Source organism: Sceloporus occidentalis, unplaced genomic scaffold, assembly GCF_023333645.1.
Source record: "Sceloporus occidentalis isolate IW3139 unplaced genomic scaffold, rSceOcc1.0.p SCAF_3, whole genome shotgun sequence".
NCBI classification, from domain to species: Eukaryota; Metazoa; Chordata; class Lepidosauria; order Squamata; family Phrynosomatidae; genus Sceloporus; species Sceloporus occidentalis.
In genome coordinates, this window is record NW_028316983.1 from 39,117,185 (window position 1) to 39,139,564 (window position 22,380).

At 41.0% G+C, this 22,380-nt stretch overlaps 1 protein-coding gene across 3 annotated transcripts in view; it reads right to left on the reverse strand.

Annotated features, from left to right (window-relative positions):
* The window catches only part of RALY (RALY heterogeneous nuclear ribonucleoprotein), a 315,795-nt gene that overhangs the window by 174,349 nt on the left and 119,066 nt on the right, over positions 1 to 22,380 (reverse strand). Inside the window, exon 1 of one of the 3 annotated variants that reach the window (XM_089514080.1) lies at positions 17,922 to 17,929. The exons of the other annotated variants lie outside the window; for them this stretch is intronic. The gene's annotated coding sequence lies outside the window, so the exon portion shown is untranslated. Of the gene's footprint in view, positions 1 to 17,921; positions 17,930 to 22,380 lie in introns of those variants that run through there. 3 annotated transcript variants of the gene reach the window in all.

Below are 22,380 nucleotides of genomic sequence, written 5' to 3' on the forward strand. Positions count from 1 at the left end.
TGGATTTCTGTAATGCACTCTACATGGGGCAACCCTTGTACCAAACCCAGAAGCTTCAATTAGTGCAGAACATGGCTGCGAGATTGGTTGCTGGATGTTCGAGGGCAGACCATATAACACCTATCTTGAAAGATCTCCATTGGCTGCCTATTTGCTTCCGGGCCCAATACAAGGTGTTGGTAATTACCTATAAAGCCCTAAATGGTTTGGGCCCAGGGTAGTTGGAGGACCGCCTCTCCCCATATAATCCGCCTTGCACACTCAGGTCAGCTGGGAAGAATCTGCTGAAGGTCCGAACTGTGCAATATGCGGCGACCTCACAAAGGGCCTTTTCCATCTCGGCCCCAAAAATGTGGAACAACCTTCCCGACGAGCTCCGTTCCACCACCTCCCTGGACCTTTTCAGAAAGAACCTTAAGACCTTTTTCTTTCACCAAGCTTTCTCTCCATGAGATGTGATATTATGCCCTCTCCCCCTATTGTGTAACGATTTTCGCAATGGTTTTGGATCAGTTCAACAAGCTGGCTGTGTAATAGCTTTTAATGTGATATTTTTTACATTGTTTTTATCGATATGTATGTATTTTTATGTTGAAATTTTAATCTGTATGCCGCTTTGATCATCGCGGAAAAGCGGGATAAAAATAAAATCTATTATTATTATTATTATTATTATTTGCATGCATTTTTGATGGGTGGAAACCACTGCAAATCTCAGAAATTATAAATATTGAAGTGTAGTTGCATTTCTGTTTAGATATTGATTCGTAAAATGTGAATTAGTTAAATGCATAGTGAAATGTGAATTGAATTAATTTTTTTCTCACTTTGTTACTTCATTTCCCACTTGGAGATTTCTATAGGTATCTCAACAACCACCATGGGAAACAAGATGATGGAGTAGATAGATGTTCTCATCTAAGAGGATCATGTTTTAGTGACACAGACAGCTAGCATGTCAGTGCTGTTTGTGTTGTTAATGGAGGTGATTCTGCTCCATCCTTATGGATTCCCTGAATATAGAAGGTTTGGGGCTTACTTTGGAACTTATGTTACTGTGTAATGGTAATACATGAGACAGAAGAGGGAATGAGAAAATGTAATGCTACTATATGAGACAGAAGAGGGAAAGAGAAACTAGGAGGAGATTTTGTTGTTGTAAATGCCCCCCCCCCATTTGTTAAAACTAGGCTTACCCCTGAAGTCTAGAACTAGATTATTTGTTTTACTGAAACATTATCAAGTTTGTGCAATTTATATTTTAAGTTGCACTAAATAGTAGCTGAAAGGTATATGTCTTTGATTGTAAACACTGCAAATGGGACTGTTGTCTGTTGGGGATAGTTACAAGATGGCAGTCATTTAAAGTTCTAAGAAAAATCCAACAATTATTTCACCTGAGTGGGACAGATTACATTTATCATACCAAGAAACTAGAGATAAATGAAATTGGGAAATGAGTAGTGGATTTTCAGAATCAGTTGGTTGGGAATGGATTAAATATTTAATTTTCTATGTAGGCATGGTACATTTGACAAAAGCGTTTCCCACTGAATTCATTCAGCTGGAGTCAGAGCAGGTTGCACCAAAATTTTGAACATTCTGGTATTCTTCATTTGGAGAGGTCTTCAGCTATTACACTTGTACCTCTAAGGAAAAAATTATATTTAGAATGCAGAAATATGATATTTGTCTTTATTGAAATTATATTCACTTTAAGTTGATCATTGAAATGCAACAAGTTATGTAAGCCTGCTCACGTTTGAGATATAAACTAACAGTCCACACTCAAATGCTAGATTCTGACTTTCTACAAATGAATGCAAATTTGAAACCTCAGTAAGAAAGAATGTCCCCTTCCCATTCTCAGAAAAACCTATTAATGGGAGAGGAGAAAGCTATACGTCCTTAATATGAGTTCAATTGTGTGCGCTCTGCCTCCTGGTGGATGACAGAAATGAAGGAGATGTTACTAATAATTATGGGGAAAGGAAAGATGGGACTCTGGGGGACAAAAGCTAATAAGTCAGCACCTTGGAACAATTTGAACAAAAGAAGCCGATGTGGGGACACTTTTGGCCATTGGGATGAATTGTATTGCTATATTGCTATGGAAATGAGGCAAATGTCTTCGAGGGAGACAGTACCAAGCATTTAACAAGTTGAGATCTGTGAATCTCTGGCACCTGCTGCGTATATGTTTGATCTGTGAACAGTAAAGGGAAAAAGTTCAAGGACCAAAGTCTATTCCCAGCTTGCCAATTCATCACTGTTATCATACATAGCCAGCAATGGCTCTTGCTGTGTTTGAAAGTAGGCTTCCTCTGCACTGATGATAAGAAAGTGTCAGTGAAAAAAAGAGTGGCAGGAGAAGGAAGTGACTCACATGGACTTGCTGCTACGAATGCCTCAAAGCTGCTCAGGACCACTTTCAATTTGAACTACATGGAAATAATCTCTTAATAACCCACTCCTCCCAAATTTATACCAATATATCCATGTTTTGTGTCTTTGCTAGACAGACTGGGTAATTTAAGATGGAACCCTACTAGTCAGTTGCATGGCAGCAAGCTTTTATAGCACAGAACAAATGCCATAAGCAGGATACATCTTCACATAGCCATTTGTTCTTGAGGTACAGCTATATTCTGCCATTTTGATTAGAAAGTTTCACATGCTATGTCAAGAACAAAAAGGGCTGTCATTGCTATGAACTGATGCATGGAAGATGCCTCGGGCAAAAGAAAGCAGAAGTGGTACCATTTTCTCAGCACCTGTGGAAAAATGCTATTTTTGGATTACAGCTCCCAGAATCAGAGTATTCTGGGAGTTATAGTCCAAAAGGTAATGCTCAAAAGCTTTGAACTTCCTTGCATCCTGCTGCCAATCCTGTGTATTGCTTTTTTAAAAAAATCATCTGGGTGCATCATTTTAAATCCCTTCTAAAAATAGCAAAGGGTGAAACTACTCATGCCTCTTCTGGGCATGTCCACACCCTCCTAAACCAGGGGCCTAGTTTATAAGATAACACAGCTCTAAAATATATAGATTGCCACACCTTTCCAGGTCTTGGTGGAATTCAACTTTACCCCCTCTGTTTGCCAAGCTGGCCCCCTCCTTAATGAGTCTCTTCTTGTAGTATGGAAGGGTCTATTTTCATACCTTCCTTGTGGTGTAAAGTCAAACCTTCTCATTGATTCCTACTATGTCATGTCAATTCCACTGCCACTCGGTTCAATTCAATAAATTAGTCTTTGTGGCAAGTGTTGCCTTGTGCTGAACTACTTGTTAGTTTGAGGTTTTATAGAGTATAGATCTGTTTCCCTCACAGCCATGAACTTGCTGACTCAGAGGAAAGTGATCTTTAACAGCCCCCCAGACAGATGTATTTCTACTGCCTAAGTGCACACAAATTGCAACCTACAACCAATTAAACACACCATTTCTCATTTTTTGCAGTAAACATAATTCTAATTCCAAGGTGTCAATAAATAGCCCTCCACTTTTATTTTCTGTATTGTCTATTGCCCAGCAACTCAATATGGTAAGTTAATAAAAGGAAGGCTGCTGGACTGGTTAAGTGAGCACCACCTATTTACTTTATATAATATGGTGTATTTTACATACTTGTGTATTGTGTTCTAAAAGATGCTTCTAGAGTAAATGTTTTCTGTTAGTGCACTTACATACTTACATTACAGTTTTAGAAAGTTCATATTTGCTTTGGCTCCATACCAAGACAGAATGGGAAGGAAGGTCTCAGGTTCTGGTCAGTAGAGGTATAACATCTGTCCAGGCCTGCTTGAATCTCCTCTCTTGGCTAGATCTGTGTTTTTGGGGCCTAGTCCATGCTGCCTGAAAGCCTGATTAGTTCATTCATTCATTTTCTCTTTCTCTCTCATTTATATTCCACCTTTCCTTCAGCGAACTCCAGGTGTCCATGGTGGATCTTCACCCCATTTTATCTTCACAATTACTCAATGACATAAATCAGGCTGAGAGAGGGTGTATGACTAAGATCACTCATGGAGTTTCATGGTACCATGAGGACTTGAATCTGGATCTCCCAAGATCCTGTTAAGTACTTTACCTCTACAGCATACTGAGCACCAACTTCCCCACCCCACTTTATTTCCTTCTTTCTACTATGCAGTAATTTGAGCAGTGTATACCTTGTAATCTTAGTCCACAAGACCAGTCTGTTCATTCCCAGGAACATGAATGCCTTTCCTCAAGTAAATCCTGGCAAATGGTCCAACCACGCAAAACTCCTTGAAAGGCCACTTCCTTAGCTATAAAGCAGTATTTCCCTTGTTGTTACAGTGGGCCCTTGTTTGTTTCCAAGATCCCCCCTGGATAACAAAATCTGTGGATGCTCAAGTCCCGTTAAATATAATGACATAGCACAATGGTGTACATTATAAAAAATGGAAAATCAAGGTTTGATAGTTGAAATTTATCCTTTTTTTAAACCTAGAGACTCCTAGAGTCTCAATTGAAGACCTACGGAGTGGCAATAAGTGCAGCAAAGCACTTGTTCTATGCTGCACTTATTGCATCCGCAGAGTCGCGTCCGGCAGAGCTGTTCAGGGTAGTGAGGGAACTTACCCAACTGCCTCCCTCCCTGAACCCTATTTTGGAACCATCCAAAGCCTGCTGTGACGAGTTCAACAACTTCTTCACGGATAAAATCTCTTTGAGAAGGGCTGATCTCGATGCCAGTGTTTCTTCAGAATCCAGAGTAGAGGTCTACAGAGCTTCCGTGGACTCTGTTAAACTGGATCATTTTGAGTCTGTGAGTACTGAGGAAGTGGACAAGATCCTTCAAAGTGTTAGGAAGACGACATGCTCTCTCGATCCCTGTCCTTCATGGCTGGTAGCTCAGGGGGGAACGGCTGTAACTATCATGTTACACCATATAATCAATTCATCTTTTGGGGAAGGGCGGTTTCCATCTAGTCTAAAATTGGCCGTTGTAAAACCTTTGCTAAAAAAGCCCTCCCTAGACCCCCCTGATTCGGAATAATTATCGGCCTGTCTCGCTGCTGCCTTTTTTAGGGAAGGTGATTGAGAGGGCGGTTGCCTTTCAGCTTCAAGCGATCTTGGATGAAACGGATTTTCTAGACCCATTTCAAACTGGCTTCCAGGTGGGCTATGGAGTTGAGACTGTCATGGTTGCCTTAGTCAATGATCTCCGTCTGGGCATGGACGGGGGTAGCGTGTCCCTGTTAGTGCTTTTGGACATCTCAGCGGCTTTCGATACCATTGACCATGGTATCCTTCTGGAACACCTGAGGGAGTTGGGTATCGGAGGCACTGCGCTCCAGTGGTTCCGTTCCTACCTCTCGGGTCGATTCTAGATGGTGCAGCTGGGGTACGTTTGCTCCGATAAGAGGGAACTTACATCTGGTGTCCCTCAAGGAGCCATTCTGTCTCCCATGCTATTTAACATTTACATGAAACCGCTGGGAGAGATCATCTGGAGACACGGGGCGCGGTGTTATCAGTACGCTGATGACACCCAAATATGTTTCTCTGTGTCTCCGACTGATGCAGTGACTAGGGATGGCATCTCTCCTCTAAATGCCTGCTTGGAGTCGGTAATGGGCTGGATGAGGGAAAACAGACTCAGTCTGAATCCAGAGAAAACGGAAGTACTCGTAATAAGTTCTCCTGGCCCGGGAAAGGAAATTTGTCCACCTGTCCTGAACGGGGTCACGCTCCCCTTGAAGGACTCAGTTCGCAGTCTGGGGGTGCTTCTGGACTCGTCGCTCCACCTGACGTCTCAGGTGGATGCGACGGTCAGGAGCACCTGTTACCAGTTTCGGCTGATACGCCAGCTGCGACCCTACCTAGGCCAGGGAGACCTTGAAACGGTGGTACATGCTCTGGTAACCTCTCGGTTGGATTTCTGTAATGCGCTCTACATGGGGCAACCCTTGTACCAAACCCGGAAACTTCAATTAGTACAGAACATGGCAGCTAGGTTGGTCACTGGATGTTCCAGGACTAGCCACATAACACTGATTCTGCAAGATCTTCATTGGCTGCCTGTCCGCTTCTGGGCACAATACAAGGTGTTGGTTATCACCTATAAAGCCCTAAATTGCTTGGGCCCAGGGTACTTGGAGGACCACCTCTCCCCATATAATCCACCCCGCACTCTCAGATCGGTTAGGAAGCAATTCTTAAGGGTTCCCAAGACGAGATACATCTCGTCTTCCCAAAGGGCACTTTCTGTTTCTGCCCAGCAGACCTGGAACTCCCTTCCCGACGAGCTCCACTCTGTCACCTCCCTTGACCTGTTCAGGAAGAAACTTAAGACCTATCTCTTCCAACAAGCATTACCCCCATGTGCCTTGACATTTGTTATTCTCTCCCGTTATACAGTTGCTTATCCAGCTAGTTTGTTTCTTTGGTTTTACTCTTGTGAATTTTACTGTGCTTTATTACTGGGATGTTTTTATGATGTTTTTATATTGTATGTTTTTATATTGTATATTGCTTACATTTATGCTGTACACCATTTTGATCATTTTTTGGAAAAGTGGGCTATAAATAAACAGTATTATTATTATTATTATTATTATTATTATTATTATCATTTTCAAACCGTGGATGCTTGAATCCACATATAAAAAATCCATGTATAAGAAAGGCTGACTGTATGTGCTTTCAATTTCCCTTCATCATATATTGACTCCGTTAATGAGAGACCACCAAGAGATCTTTTTATAAGCAATCCTGCTTATTTATCACAAACTCAGACTTGTGCTTTCCTTGATCAAGTCAATCCATCTGTAATTCCACCTTAATCATTTTCTACTATCTTCAACTTTTCCAAGAATTATCATTTTCAGTGAGTCATATTGTCCCACGATATCTCCAAAGTGCAATAAAGAGGTGGACTATTTCAATTATCAACAGTTGAGAGGTGGACCTCCTCCATTTATGAACAATTTTCTGCTCCCTGGAGATTGCTTTGGTAGTGGGAGTGTGATAAGGTCCTTTCTTGTATTGGTTTAGACTTTAGTACCCGGTATGAACTGGAAGTTCAGAGTTTTTGTGTGAGAATTCTGTTTTCCATTTGAGAGGGAAAAGAAAACATCTATTTGTGTGATGGAAGAACACCCGCATTTCATGACAGACCAACAGAACCAAGTAGAATCCCTGTGATGTTGCTTGACAGCAAGTCCTATTTTCCCTGATCAGTTGCCATGCTTGCTGGGGCTGATAGGAGTTGGGCTCAACAATATCTGAAGGTATATGGGTTGCTCATCCCAATGTATATAAAATAATGTCTATGCATTTTTCTCTGGCAAGAGAAGTATATGAGGGCACTGTGAATCTGTCAATTCACATTTACTATATTTAAGCCGGTGCTAGATACCTGAGGCTAGAATCTTGTTGATGCTCTGTTCTGGCATAACGGTCCATGTGGCCTGCATAGTGTACTTTTTTAAGGTTTACAATGTAACAGCAGGAAAGTCAGGGAAAGTGGTCTCTGTTGTTGTTTGGAAAGTTGTTGGCTCCTGAGCAGGCGATTTCCTGTAAGCCTAACTTCCAGTTGTGTCCTCAAAGTTAAACACATTCTGTGAAGGCTTGTCATGATTGGCAGTTGGAGACCTGAAGAACCAGGACAGCATTGTAGTGAAAATTAACTATTGCTTTATTCAGAATTCTAAGACATACAAAACTAGTCCACGATGGTTGGAATCAGCTCTGAGTTTTCCCAAGTTAAACAATACTTTAAAAATCCTTTGTCCAGGTTCTCCCCATATATGTAGCCAGCACCAATTGTGCCACTTCAAAGAGCGCTTTGTCCCTTCTCAATTCCCGTATCCCTACCATTTCTCAAGAAAGGAAGGCATCATCATAAACAGTCATAAACAACCCTAGTCTTTTCCCTGCTGCAGCCATCTGCTTCAATCTACAACCCCTCTTGATTCCCCCCCTTCATACACAATACTTTGATATCAGATTCCGAATTCATAGGAATATGACAAGGCTGCCTTGGAAAACTCCCTCTACTGTATGGGAAAGATGATTTACCAAGGCAGCCTTCCAAGAGCACCTTTAAGTTCAAGACTTTTTGGGATTATGTAGCTTTCTCTCCAGATAGCAACATCTTTCTCTGTTTTCCCTCCACTACTGCTGCACCTCTGACCATTTTGCTTCTTTCCTCATCATTGTGCACATTCCCTACAATGGCTAACAAGATCTCAGCCACCTGTTCAGCATCCGGAGATGAAAATACACTGAATATCACTATGAAGCTAGCCTTAAAATTGTCCTCTCAGGGACAATACAGACTGGCACTTCGGGTTGGCTTGCACACGTACTAGGGCTGAGCTTTCACACGCTCCAAGTCCTAGTTCCACCTCCTGGCCGCAATTATGGCATGCATCCGTCCACACAGCATGTGCCATGATGACATGTGTGTGGTACAGTGCCCAAATGGTGTTATGCACAAGGGACATCATCATGGTGCATGAGTGTGCCTATGGCACCCCTGCCGGGATGCAAAAAGAACTTGCCCAGAAGCAGGTTCTTTTTGCTCCCTCCGGAGGTCACGACATGTGGTTCCTGTGGTCTCCTTCTGTGTCAAAAATGGGAGGCTTGGAGCTGCCCTTCTGTATTAAGGCCCTCAGTGTGAATAGGAACATCATTGTGAAAAAAAAATATTCATGAGATTCCAAAAAAGAAAATCTATGCATGCAGGGGGAAAAATGTTAAAATGGGTACTCCTTTCCTCCTTTGCTTGTTGCTTTGTGCCTATAAGCCATTTCTGACTTATGGCAACCCTAAGGTGAATTTATCACAGGGATGTCTTGGTATAATTTGTTGAGAGGGGGTTTGCCCTTGCCTACTTCTGAGGCTGGGTTAAGGATTAAAACTCTGGTCTCCCAGCATCCTACTTCAACACTCAGACCACTACACCACATTGGCTCTCACACTATGTCGGCTTCTACTTTGCTTTGCTGAAATAGCTTCATAATGCCATAGTTCTAGAGCTGCTTTCCTTTGTTTACTCTAATATACACATTCCTAGGGGACATTGTTGATGGGACAGATTCCTTCAAAACTCAAACATGAAGCCCAAGCCCAGCAAGAATCCACAAAGTCATAGTGGAAAAAAAATGCTGCATGTACAGCTTCCTAATGACTTATCCACAGGGATATTATTCTGATTCCCTAGTATGATTACACTCCAGCATTATTATACAAACCATCACCTGCAGTGCTGAAACCTCCAACAGTCTACTTTTTTCTTCACATAGCATAATGCCACAGCATCTAAAAACTGAATACACATTGAAAATGGATACACATGAAGGAAGATTCAGATTCCATTAGTCATGCTTTAGTCTCACTGAAATCTGTAGGAGTTAAATTACTTATGACAATGGAGACTGAAGCATGACTAAAAATCAGGATCTATCCCAATGAAATTAACCTAGATCAGTGTTGCTAAGCCTTGGTCTTCCAGATGTTCTGGATGCCAGTGCCCAGAATTCCTGACTGCTGGCCAAGCTGAGTGGGGCTTCTGGGAGTTGAAGTTCTAAACACCTGGACGACCAAGGGTTGGGGACCACTGATCTAGACACTAAACTCATTTTGGGATTAGGACTCTGCATTTTGGATGGCATCTTTGAATTCTGGACTAAAAATTCTGGATTCACTACCCCACTAACATCAAAGGCACTAGCTACCACAGAATCCAGTGTAATACAACTGTGGATCTCACTGCATGGTTGTTGTGGTTGGCTCAGAATAACATCACTTTCCCTCTATTTCTCTCTCAGTAAGTAAACTGATTATCAATATTTTGTATCAACTCACAACAACCATTTTCACTGGTGAGAGCACCAAAGCCCCTGTGGGGAGGGCAGCCATGCCAATAGAGGCATTAACCTACTGAGAACAAACTTTTCCTATCTCAGGATATTCTTCTTTCATTGTAAAAGTCATTATTAGGAACAATGGTAGGTCAAATGCAGTACAAGTGAGAGAATAGTGATCTGTTTGTTGCTCTCTTCTCTGTAGCAATTGTATGAACGCTGTAGACACTGATAAAGGACAGTGAAGCATTTCCAACTGCAAGTTGGCACACTAAATGTAGCGTCTGATCTATGGATTTCTTTACAGTTTATCAAGGAATGAAACTGGGGAGGGAAACGTTGTGTAGAATGAAACATGGGACTTTTCCTTGGTCTTTAGTCATTCCCAATTCCACAGTCACCCTTTTCTTATTAATTCCCCCCCTTCTAATCCAACCATTTTCTCCTTTTTTTAACTGATGACTCAACATTTCATAATTGACCTTTCTTCTTCACAGGTTAGAATCTGTGAATAGTCCATGAAATGCCACAACCATGGTCAGGTGTGTTTGGTAAACAAGGGATTGAAAGACCATATACAAATATTTGGAAAATGGTTGAAAAATTTGCTTCCTCAGTGATGGGAAACTCTGATGAGAAAAACTCTGGAAATCCTAATGAGAATCTTTGCAATTTAGCAGTTATTCTGCACAAAATACACATGTGGTGTTTTTGCAATCAAAGGCAGCATTTTCTGCACAGGAAATAGCATTTTCTGAGCAGAAAAGCCACATCTAAATTTTGTGCAGAATAAGTCTGTACTGTAGCATTTTCTGTGCAAGAAACATTTTCTGTGATGACAATAATATATATGTAGAGAAATATTATTTTCTGCTGTTTTCTGTGCTTGCTCCCAAGTAATTACATTTAACTGTGATGTTATTGGATTGCAAATCCCATCAAACCTATACCCAGTGGTAAAAATGATAAGAGCTGAAGTCCAACAACATTCAAAAGATCACACATTACCCATCTCTGGTGTATAGGTTGTTGCTTTATTTATTAATTAATTTAAAACATTTTCTGTGCCATAAAATGTGAGAGAATTTCACAGGGGTCTGCAAAACAAATCAAAATTTCTATGAATCAGTAAAATGCACTTTCCATAAAAAAGTAAGTATAGCAACACAGAACCATTCATAGGAATTCAGCAATGGACAATAATAATCCAAAAGCCAAAACAGTAATCCTTGAAATTGAACACTATCTTTAAAAATCCATCCAAATGAAAACAAGCAGCTAGCTCAATTAGTTCCAAATGCATGATGAAAAAGATCTCGGTCCCCTAATTTCTTAATTGGTTCAGTAGAGTCTGGAAGGATCTCAAGTAGATAAATCACAAGAGACCCTAGTAACTAGAGACTAGTTCTAGAGAAATCCTCAAACCGAACAAACGTTTGGGTCACACAGTATACAGAAAGCCTACACATACGGACAGATAACTGAACAAGAACTTCAACCATCACCTAGGACAGTGGTTCCCAACCTGTGTATCGGGACCCCTTTGGGGGTTGAATGACTCTTTCATGAGGGTCACCTAAGACCATTGGAAAATACCTATTTAATTACAGTTATGAAGTAGCAACAAAAATAATTTCATGGGTTTGGGTCACCACAACATGAGGAACTGTATTAAAGGGTCGCGGCATTAGGAAGGTTGGGAACCACTGACCTAGGACAAAAAAGAAGGACAATAAAAACACTGGTAGATCGGGCAAAACAGATCTGTGAACCCCACTTCTTGGAAGATGAACTGAAGCACCTGGACTGGGCTCTACAGGCCAATGTCTGCATCAGAAGGGCTGCCTGGCCCAGAAAAACCCAGATGAGGGAAGACAAATAACCACCCAAAGGGAAGGTATTTTTACTATACATCAAAGGAGTCACAGAAGATTAGAGAAACTGGTGAGGAAATACAACCTTCAAATGGTTTACAAACCGATGAAGAAAATCCAGCAAATGCTTCGCTCAGCCAAGGACAAGAGAGACCCTCTCACAGCTGCAGGAGTTTACTGCATACCATGCAGCTGCAGACAAGTTTACATAGGGACCACCAAATGCAGTGTGCAAACAAGAATCAAGGAACATGAGAGACACTGCAGACTGGGTCAGCCAGAGGAATCAGCAGTACCAGAACATGTTATAAACCATCCTGGACATAATATGTTGTTTGAAAACACTGAAATTCTGGACCATGCCAACCACTACCATGTCAGGATGCACAGGGAAGCCATTGAAATCCACAAACACCTGGACAATTTCAACAGGAAAGAGGAAACCCTGAAAGTAAACAAGATTTGGCTTCCACTCCTGAAAAACAGCAAGCTGAAGATTCAACAAATGCAAATGAGAAATGGGTCAGGGGCTTCCCAGCAGACAATGAGCACTAATCAAGCAGACATTAATCCTCCTTTGCATATCCTCCCACCCTGAGGCCTGCCATTAGCAACAAAACAATATACATGCAAATCACTCCTCCTTTCCCAGGGTGACACAGTATATATATATATACCCAACTTTTTCTAGGCAAGCATTCTCTGAAGATGCCAGCCACAGATGCTGGTGAAACATCAGGAAGAAAACTCTTCTAGAACATGGCCACATAGCCTGAAAAACCTCACAAAAATGGTTGTATTGATTGAGAGTAATCTGTGCTTAAATGTCTTGTTTACCTCTATGGAATGGAGACCTGCTGAACTGGCCCAGCCTGGTATACCACCATTGTGATGTATCCTGCAGCCTTCAGAGAGATTGGCCAACCTATCCGGATTTCAAAATGTAAATGTCTATATTGATTGGCTTTTTGTCTAATATATGCAATCTCATTTTCCGAACCTGCTCAGATCACTTAAGAGCCATTATCAGAATCTGATGAGCATGTTCACCTCTGTCTATATGCAAGCACATGTATTGGTCATGTTTTGCCCCACCCAGAGATGTTCCCTTCACTCTTAGGTAGGTAGGAAGAGGTTAAAAGACAGACACACAGAGCGAACCTCTCTCTCTTTCTCTCTCTCTTTGACCTTTTCTTCTCTTAAACCTGCCTCCCTGATTTCTGTTGCTCCAGTCTCCAGTAATCTGCTTCATGACAGAGTGTAAGACAGTCTGTGTGTATGTTTTAACCTATTGTACCTCAAGCTTAGCTCTAGGTCCTTTAGATTGGTTAGGAGAAGATTTTTTGTTTGTGTTTTTAAACTTCCATGCTGGGGTTTTTGTTGTTGTTGTTGTTCTTTTACTTTAAGAAACAGTTTGCATTGAGTATAGACTGTTCTGATGTTTTTTGCTGCTATCTTTTTCTGTCTTTTAAATAAAGAAACAATTATTTTTGCTTCAAAATCAGTTTGCCTTTCTATTTCATTTACTTGGAGTCATTTGGGTTAATTGTCCATTATTAAAACCTTCAGCTTATAAGATCCTGCAGAGAGAGAGAGAGTGTGTGTGTGACTGGAAGAGCTCCCCCCCCCCCCCCCAGACCAGGAAAACCAGTGCACTACTCTTAACATCAGATCCTTTTACCTTGCAATGACAGATCCAGTTTCTTGAAGGGGTAAAAACAACTGAGGGGAGATTTTTTGGGTGGATGGGGGAAATAGTGGCTGACATATGAAAGCCAGAAAGAGTGGTTTGAATGTTGGAATAAGACTCCAGAAGGCCAGGACCTGAATTTCTACTCAGCCACGAAAACCCACTGAGTGACCTCTCTCACTCTTAATGGAAGGCCAAATCTCCTCTGAATAAATCCTGTCAAGATACCTCTATGATAGGCTCGCATTAGGGTCATCATAGCTCTGAAATAACCTAAAGGCATACAACAACACATTGGCTGCATTCGCACTGCAGAAATAGTCCAGTTTAACTGCCATGGCTCAACGTTATGGAATTATGGAAATTGTAGTTTTGTGACACACTTAGTGTTCTCTTTCAGAGAGTTCTGCTGCCACAACAAACTACAGTTCCCAGAAATCCATAGTACAGAGCCATGGAAGTCCTTTCTCCAACATGTTGCCCCCTCCTGAGGGTATTCTGCTATGAAGAAAAGGCTGCTGTGCTGGGTTTCAGATGTAACATCCATTTTTTTCTCCTGCAAATATATTCACCAAGACCATTGCAGAAATGCAGTCTGTTATATCTCATCATTTCATCAGTTATGAAAGAAAAAAAACTTCCTTCAAAGAAGGTACTTTTGTGAGAAGCAAAGAAGAAAACCTAATTTTTACTATGGAGATGAGGCATAATTGTGCATCAGTCTTGTTTTCAAAAAGCATTTTGTTTCTCATCCCCCAATTATAGATGGGGGTGGGTTCTGCCCATTAAACATATCAGAAAGTGATAGCTCATATAACTGCCTTCTTCAGTTGTTTATTCTGTTTGCAATGAGCTTTTTTCCATTGGAAAATAGGGATGAAAACACAAAACCAACAATAGCAGCCTGTTTTGTTTGACCAAAAGGCAAAGAGCCATTTAAAAAGAACAGCAAGTACATTTTACAACTCGCAATGCAATGCAGAGGAAAGAAAAACATTTCATTAAAGACTTTCAGCACTACAACAGGAGATAAAGTGATCCATAAGCTGTTAACAAAGTCACCAGCACACTGTTGAAACAAAGTGGTGGAGCAAGGACTATATATGTATGGAAAAAAGCTTTCAAGGCAGCAATTCTATGTGTAGTTTTATGTGGGTTTTTCGGCTATGTGGCCATGTTCTAGAAGAGTTTATTCCTGATCTTTCACCAGCAATTGTGGCTGGCATCTTTCTCTGATGCTGGCAAAATAGATGCTGGCAAAATGTCAGGAACAAACTCTTCTAGAACATGGCCACATAGCCTGAAAAACCCACAAAAAACTATGGATGTTGGATATGAAAGCCTTTAACTCCACAATTGTATGTTTATTTATCAGGGATTAAGTCTTATTGATCTCAGTAGAATTTACATTTGAGTTTACTAGGACCAAGGACACAAATATCTATCCTGTATTTTGTAATTTTCTGAAAAGCAAAATATACATACATTCAACAGGATTTTTCTTTGCACACACCCACATGGTGGACACACATACATACATGCCTCCTTCTCTCTCACACACTCATACACACACAAGATTTTTCAAACAAATTCATTATATGTTAAAAATCCTCAGCATTTGGCTATCAAGCCTCCTCCGGCTTTATGAAATCCAACATAAGCCAGAAAGAAAATTGTCATTTGATTGCATGCATTTTCTCTGAAGCTGGCTTTATACAGCTTGAGGCTTTGCTGCATATGAGGGGAGGACAAGGAAAACATCTGCAGCCTCCATTAAATATTAGTCTGGTTGTGGTCCTTATAAACAAAGAAACTGGTGTACACAAGAATCAGATGCAGAGCCCACTTAGCAGAGGAATGCTGTCACTGCCTCTTTCAATAATCTATCCACTCACTTTGAATTTTCAAAAGGGTAGTTGTGTAGATTAAAATTATAGAACTGGAGAGCTAGAGGTTGTCCCAACTATCAACTAGACCCACCGACTGCCAATGCGGAGGTGCCCTGAAAAATGGCCCATCAACTTCTAGTTAAAACTTTCTAATGAAGGATAATCCACCACCTTCTGAGATAGTCTGCTTTGCTGTCAAATGTTTTCTTCTTACTATTGTGTGCCTTCAAATCATTTTCAACTTATAGTGACCCTAAGACGAACCTATCAGAGGATGGGGGGGGGGCAAGATTTGTTCAGAGGGGGGTTGCCTTTGCCTCCTCCTGAGGCTGAGAGAATGTAACTTGCCCAAGGTCACCCAGTGGGTTTCCATGGCTGAGTGAGCATTCAAACCCTCGTCTCTAGTGTTGTAGCCCACTGCTAAAATCACTACAGTGGGCCCTTGGTATCTACTGGGGTTTGGTTCCAGGACCCCCTGTGGACACCAAAATTCATGGATGTTAAAGTTCCATTATATACATAGGTGTGGTAAAATGATGTCTCTTATATAAAATGGCAAAATCAAGGTTTGCTTTTTGGAAGGGTTTTTTTTTAAAATCATTTTTTGCCCTTGCCTTCCCCTGAGGCCAAAAGCATGTGACTTGCTCAAGGGTTTCATGTCTGAGAATGTCCAACATTCAAACCTCTATGCCATGTGAGGACTCTTACAATGCATAATACAATGCATCCACCGGCCGGAGAGCAAGGAGACTCCTCCCTCCATAACTGCCATCCACCGGCCTGAGAGGAAGGAGACTCTGCTCTCCATAACTGCCATCTGCCGGCCTGAGAGGGAGTTCACCAGGCAGGTCCAGCTCCATCAGGGCTAGCCTGGAAGAAGGAAGAGCCCTCCCTCCAATCCATCTGCCTTGGTCCAGGCCTCAGAGGGAGAGAAGAACCACTGGACCTCATCCCCTTTCCCTCCACCATTCCCTTCTCCTTTTGTTTCGTGTCTTTTAGATTGTAAATAATTGTAAATAATAATTGTAAACTGCCCTGAGAGCCATTAGGGCTGAAGGGCGGGATATAAATACCTAAATAAATAAATAAATAAAAATAAATAAATAATAGAGAAGCACTATTACTTTCCTTGATCTGGATGCTTTCAGATTAGGTCCCCCCCTCCTTGCCACACCACACTTTTGATTCATGTTTAGCTTGTGGTCTATTAAGACCATTAAATCATTTTACAAGGACTGCTGTCAAACCAGTTGTCACCTATTCTGTATTTGTGATCTGATTTTTCCTGTCCAAATACAGAACTCAACTTCCCCAATGAAATTTATTTTGTTTGCATTGGTCCAATTCTCCAGACTTTTAAGGTCATCTTGAAGTTTGATTCCTTCTTTTGAGGTATTAGCAATCCCTCCTAGTTTGATGTAACTATATATATAATGAGCATCCTCTCCACTCACTGAAGTTGAGCAACACTGAGCCCAGGGTATAATCTTGCATCACCCTACCTAAAAGTAGCAATTTCTAGCATGTGTTTGATCAGCCTATTCAAAGACCATCATTAGGAATCTCTCTCTTTCTCTCTCCCTCCCTCCATCTACAGTATATCAAAGTAACAAGATTAGTTTGGGCTGCTATGATTTTAAGAAACCTTTGCTGACTCTTCTTTGTATTTTTGCTCATTAAATTGCTTATATCCTGGCCCATATCTTGAGGTCTCAGGGAAGTCTATAAGTAAAATCTATATAAATAAAATGTTTAAACAATAAAAATAATTTAAATATTATTTCATCCTCCACTACTGAAAATGAACATTGGCAAGTTAAAGCAGATAAAAAATTTAACAGTATGTCTACAAGTGTTTTGGGTTCAAAGCTTTGGTAAAGATCCATGTTTTTACTTGGTGCCTAGAAGAAGCCAGCATTAGAGCCAGTTCAGCCTCCAAGGGGAAGCCATTCAACAATTGGAGTGCCACAGATGAGAAGGCCGTCTTTAAAGTGGAATTCGTTGAAAAACATAGAGCTATTGGAAGGTATGAAGTTGTAATTTTTAATTAGTACTATATCTTCCTATCTTGTTTGGTAATCCAATCTTGGAAGGCATTATCCAAGTCTTAAGTTTGACCTGGAGTTCTATGGCAGAAACCCACAGTGATATGGACCTAAAAATTCACACTCAGTCTTCCATATACTTTCTCACAGGTGTGCACACGCTCTAAATTTAACACTATTCCCCTTCTCTTCTTAGTCTATTCCCTCTGAATAAGTTGCACTACATTGTAGTCATGAGTGTCATCCCATCAGGTTTCAGTAATGTCTTTTTTGTAATATCTCATTGTTTAATTCCCAAGCTCTATGCATTGCATCTGAAACCATGGATCATTCCCTCCAGCTGCTTCCTTTTTGTTTTTCCTGCCCACTGGCAAATTCCTGTACATCCATACTCTTGTCCCTAGTATTTGGTATCTCCTGTCCTCTGGAATGATGTTTTCTCCCCACATGACTCAATGTGAAATCCTCCTGCTTAGTTTTGAGAGACTTCTAGCAAACGTTTTTTTCCCCCAAAGCCAGCAACGTGCAACCCATCACTTGTGAGAAGCCCTTCATCAAGGAAACATAGGACATTATCTCACCAGCCTGCTGTTCTGCTAGTTTAAGAATGGAAGCGGATCAGTTTGGCATAATTTCTTATCACACTTTCCTATGAGAGTGCTTTGGTGATCCATGCACATAACAGCTGGCTTTAGGAAGGTTCTGACAGTCGTGATCACTGCAGTGGGGAGAGGAAGAGAGGAACAAAATCATGCCCACTTACACCACTTGACTGTTTGAGAAATGGAATTCCAGCAAACTAGACCTACCGCACTAAGGCAGAAATGGAATAGCAGTGAGATTGAAAGCCTACTGTGGGTTTTGCCCATCTAATAAAAAATGCACTACAGTAACAAATGGAATGCAAGTTGGCAACAGGACGGACATGATGTTGTGTGATAAATGCTAGCCAAAAACTTCTACTCTGTTAAAATTCTGCTGTTTAAAATTGTATGATAAGGCTCACACACCATAGAAAAGAAGCAAAATATTTCCCAGCAGCACTGGCTATGCAACCAATTATTTCAGGAAAAGTATTCTTCTGTCTCTTCCTGGGCCAAGACTTTCAATAGGAAAGAGTTATGAAACAGCCACCAAGGCCCCAAGGTCCTTTACCTTCCTATCCAGTGTTTGCAACATTCTGAAGGCTGTGTCTGGTAATATTATTTGTTCTCACATGAATAATAAGGAAGGGATAATAGTCACCGGACAATCAGCAACCTCTCTGTCACATCTCGGATCTTTGCACCAGAGACAGTATAGGTCCTCAAGTCATCTTGTCAGGTCTGCACATTGTTTCCTTTGCCCTTTCCTTACATGCCTAGTTTTCCTCTAGGAAGCATCATGAATACTTCTGTAGATGCCTCTTCAGCCATTTCTGTGTTCTTTGAAGCCTACAACTGCCCTCCCTTCTCTGGAGGCTCAGTCTTACTGTGTGTGAGAGAGAGCATGGAATCAATTGTGCACCTCTAATGACACAGCATGGTTCCTGAATATCCTGCTTCTGGGTATCACATCCTCCCAAGTGCATACCCTCTGCCCTTGGCATTCTTCCTTCAACTCCCCAGGGGCACCTTTCTTTTGTTGGTATTCCAGAAGAATTCCCTCTGTTCTATTAAACACAAACACGCACACCACATTTCAATTTCCTTGATGCACCAGCATATGGGTCCCAAGCTCTCATAGCTTTAACTCCAGCAATGCAACCGTCTTGCAGTTATTCCAGATATATTTTCTGCATGCTCAAGAAGCTCTCTCCCTTTCCATGCCCCTTAGTCCTGTGTAGATTATGACACTGCACTCTGGGACTACCTCTCAAGCTCACTAAATATGCACACAAAATGCTCCCTTGATGTCGCCTGATAACACTCTTTCCAGAAAGTTAGTGAAGTATCAAAGGAAGGTTTGAAAGAAAAAGTCAGAGGATGATCATGGGACCAAGACAAGATAGTACCATGTTGAAGGAGATGTAACCTCAACCAGGGAGAATTTTGGAAAGTGCTATTAATCCATTGGGAATTTAAGGGGAAACCAGATTAAAAATGTAAAGGGCATTCTGCCTCTACCTTTTTGTTGTCCATTGTTGTGTACCTTTAAGTCATTTTCAATTTATAGTGACCCTAAAGTGAATGTATTCTCAGCTTTTCTTGGCAAGATTTGTTCAGAGATAGTTTGCCAGTGTCTTCCACTGAGGCTGAGAGAGTGCAACTTGTCCAAAGTGGGTTTCCATGGCTGAGAAAGAATTTGAAAATAGGAGCATCTCTAGAATAGTAGTCCAACACTAACCACAGACTACACCATGAAAAAGGAAATTGTCCTTTTACAGCTGTCTAGTGCTGGGGTGTGGAAGGCTGAATACCTCTATAATAGCAGTCATGTAACATTGCAGCATGGCATAGTGGGCTGAGCTCTGGAGACAAGGGTTCAATTCCCCAGCCGAGCATAAAAACCCACTGGGTGACCTTCGGCAAGTCACACCATCTCAGACTCAGTGCAAGTCAAAGGCAAACCTCCTCTGAACAAACTGTGCCAAGAAAACCCCATGATAGGTTTGTCTTAGGGCCACCATAAGTCAGAAACAACTTGAAGGCACACAGCATACATGCAACATCCCGAATTTAATTTTGCATGGAATAAAGCAATCGGTGGACAATTAAAATGATGCAATGGAAGAGTTAAAAATCCAGGTTGACTTGGAGTGTGACCCATTCAGGGAGTAAAATAGAGAGAATTAAATTCAAGAGTTACTTGGTGAAGAAAAAGCCGGGGAAGCATGGAACAGTCTCAGATGGGAGAGATCAAAAAAGGATAAATGACACAGCAGGGTAATGGGAAGCTCTGCAAAATAAATTAGAGAGGGTTGCCCAGAGGTTATGGTGGCCAGCAAGCAATGCATTAAAAAACCAGGTGAGTGGGATTAGCAGGGGAAAAAAACCTAATTAAAAGAATAGGGAGGCAGATCCATGGTGTAAAACATACAAGAAGAGAGGAGGCTTGGCAGAAAGATTACAGGGTGTAATGAAAGGAGAGGTGGCAGGATGATAACAAGAGCCAAGGTTGAGAATGGAAAGGCTCTAACTTCACACGAGGCTCAGATAAATAATAAAGACATGTTTTCAGGTACATGCAGAGAAAGGGAAGATTGAAAGAGCCAGGAGGTTATATCAGAGGAGGCAGAAGGACTTATTGGTAGTAGAGGCAGAGACACTATTGTAATAAGCCCAGAATATTGGATTTTAAAAACCCAACACAGAAAAATGTGTTGTAGAGCCTACAAAGGTAAAAATAAGAATCTCACTAGATTTATATTTTTCTGTACATAAATATATATTTTGCATCCATCAAAACTGGCAGTAGAATGGGTGCATCCTGTCTTGGAAAACCATGCAACACAGATGTTTGTGTTGCCATGGTGGGGGGGGGGGGAATTCCACACAAAAGTATTTGTACATTTCAAGAATGCTCATGGTTAAAAATGCACACATTTAAAAAATACATACACACATACAGGATTTCATGCATCTTGATAAAATAATATGCAGAAATTACACACAACTTGCTATGTAGGAAGAAAAAAAGTATCTTAGCTTTATGTGGCACAAAGATGGAGTGAGAATGCCAGTGGGAAACTGAGAAAATGCAGAGAGAATGAGGCTGACTTACATTTCCACATCTCTAGTAGAGCCTTCAAGTCTTATAAGGTTCCCCTTGTGCGTCTGCCTTCTGAAATAGAGGCATCCAGGTCCGTACACTTGACAGTGTGCTTAACTCCTACAGTTTTAGATGATGAGCAATACCACTCAGGCTTTCATCTTGGGACTTTGATCTTGGATTTATAATTGCATATATTACACAAACTGTATGCATGCTAGGAAACGAAAAGCACAGCTGTGTCTATTATATCTTCAACTACATATACATTTCCCCATTTGTGTATCTATTTAATATGTGTATTCTCCTTGATGAAGTCCAAGATGCATATCAATTTGAAAACAATAAACAAAAGTACACCAAAAATGACAATTGACTCTATACTTCTTAAATGAAATAGTGATAAGAAGCAGATTAAACTAAAGCAGAATAACTGCACACAACAACTTAGCATACTAGCTGAGGCATCATATGTTTTAAAGCTTTTCTAAGAGGGAAGAAAGTTTGCCACATAATAAAATGACATGAAAGAAGTGCAAATTTTCAAGCTCTAACTGGGGACATCCAGGCTCACACTCCAGAGAAGCATTAGTTGATATGAGTTGTTCTGGGCCAAAAATGATGGAGGGGAGATATAGAAACATATATGATACTCTGTTTCCTAAAGTTAATACATTCAAAGCACATTAAATAGTTGTGTGTCTCCTTGTACAGATTTGAGTACCATTACAGATGCTGGGAAAGTAGTGTGTGTTGACCCTGTTCCTCAATAACTAAACCACACCTGCATTTTTAGACAGAAATGGATACTGTCTACTACTTTATTTATTGTTCCTCTGGCTCATTCCTCCATTTTCATTTATCATACTTATAATCCCATGCACCTTTCCTCCATTGTAGAAGATGAGGAGGTATACATAGAATTCTCTAGAGTTCCTGTTCCAGCCTTTTCTTGCTCCAGGTTTGGATAGCCTTAGCAAGCTACACTGCATCTGCACTGGAGAAATAATGTAGTTTAACACTACTTTAACTGCCATGGCTCCATGCCATGGAATCCTGGGATTCCTCTCTGACAGGAAAGACTAAATATTTCACAAAACTACAAATCCCAGAATTTCATAGCACTGAGCCATGACAGTTAAAGCAATGTCAAACTGCATTATTTCTGCAGTGCAGATGCAGCCCTAGAAGCAAAACTACTGAAGTTATTTCTAACATTAATTGCAGAACTGAAAGAGTATGAAAATTTGTTTACGAGTATGAAATCAGGTAGGTTTGCGTGAAAATGTGAACTGAACAAATCTCTCCCCTACCTCCATCCCCTTTCATGGACTGAAAAAAGAGAATGAG